The sequence below is a fragment of the Aplysia californica genome, unplaced genomic scaffold, assembly GCF_000002075.1.
Source record: "Aplysia californica isolate F4 #8 unplaced genomic scaffold, AplCal3.0 scaffold00359, whole genome shotgun sequence".
NCBI lineage: Eukaryota > Metazoa > Mollusca > Gastropoda > Aplysiida > Aplysiidae > Aplysia > Aplysia californica.
In genome coordinates, this window is record NW_004797629.1 from 134,967 (window position 1) to 136,611 (window position 1,645).

Genomic DNA, 1,645 nt, shown 5'->3' on the forward strand with positions numbered 1-1,645 from the left:
TGTATGTGTGTGTATGTATGTGTATGTGTATATTTATGTGTATGTGTGTGTATGTATGTGTATGTGTATATTTATGTGTATGTGTTTGTATGAGTATATTTTGTGTGTTTGTGTGTATGTTTGTGTGTGTGTGTGTGCATGTGTATGTGTGTGTATGTATGTGTATGTGTATATTTATGTGTATGTGTTTGTATGAGTATATTTTGTGTTTTTGTGTGTATGTTTGTCTGTGTGTGTATGTGTGTATGTGTGTAGGTGTGTTTTGGGCATTTGGCGATTAATAGCTTAATCACTTTTAACTCGGACCGTGAACCCGAGATAACTCTAAAGAAGCCTAGCTCAGCAATCCTTTACTGACTAAGAATAGGGAGGAAAGTAGGGGGATGGGGGTAAGGGTGGGCTGTGGAAATAGGGGAGAGGGATGTCAGAAATGATAAATGGGATATCATCATCATAGAATTATGCCAGATTTGAAACAGAGCTCCGCGTTAATTACTTGCTATTTATTTTTCTTCTCGGAAGCTCTCAAAACTGTTGTATTATTTTTCTAGTAAATCCCCGTCGACCATCTTTTCAGGTTTTCAAAATAGCTTTTTCTGGGTCTTCCTAGCTCGATTGTTTTTCCCTTTTCCAGTGATGTTTCAAGTCGTTACCATGTTGTGGGTAGAGATGAATAATAATAATATTATTGTAATTTTTTTTTCATTAATGGAGGATGAAAAATAAATGAAAATAGAAAAAATTAAGAAAACACCAAATCATCGCACAAATTGTCCCGAAGGAGTTCATACGAATGGAAATTATTGATATTTAAAGTGAAATACCCTGTTGAAAGAAGAGACGAAAGTCAGTGACCTATGTAACTTTACCGCTTTTGAAAAAGACTATTTCAAAATTAATGTAGATATATGTGTCATGACTCAGTGGAACCAGACGCTCGTCCATTTCTGGGAATGTTGAGTTATTGGTATCACCTGAAAGCTTGTCCATTTGTCTTGCTTTGGTGAACAAATATCCATTATCTTGAATAAAAGTTGAGAAATTTGTGAATGAAGGAGGTCTAGTGTCAATGGTAAAATTAGCGAGGAAAATGCCGCCAAAGTTAGGTGACTTTCAAAGAATAAGTTTCCTTGGAAACATTAAATTTACATGTTTGCATTTTTCATAGCTTTGATCAACGTTTTTCTGTAAAATCTACTCAGTAATGTGGTTTTAAATGGATGTGAAAGGTGTTGAGCTAATTTAAAAAAATTAGCAAAAAAATTGCCCAACGGCCAGCAAAATGCCCCCCCCCTCCCCCTCCCCACCCCATTATAAAATATTTGACCAGCGTCTGATTTCAACACGATGCCATTATAACATAGATTTTGTTGGCGGAGTCATAAGAACAGGAACAAGAGCAAGAACAATGGCAAGAGCAAGAGCAAGAACTCCAAGAAGAAGAAAAACAAGAAAAAAAGAGGAACAAGAAGATCAAGAAGAAAAGAAAAAGGAAAAAGAACAAGGACAATTAAATAACGAACATTTTCAAAAACGTGCATTACATTTCACACTAAATTAGGTGGGATGAACTGACAAGACAAAGTAAAAATAACAACCAAACAACTATTGACAGTCTCGGTGGGCATGGCTTTGTTTCGGGGGG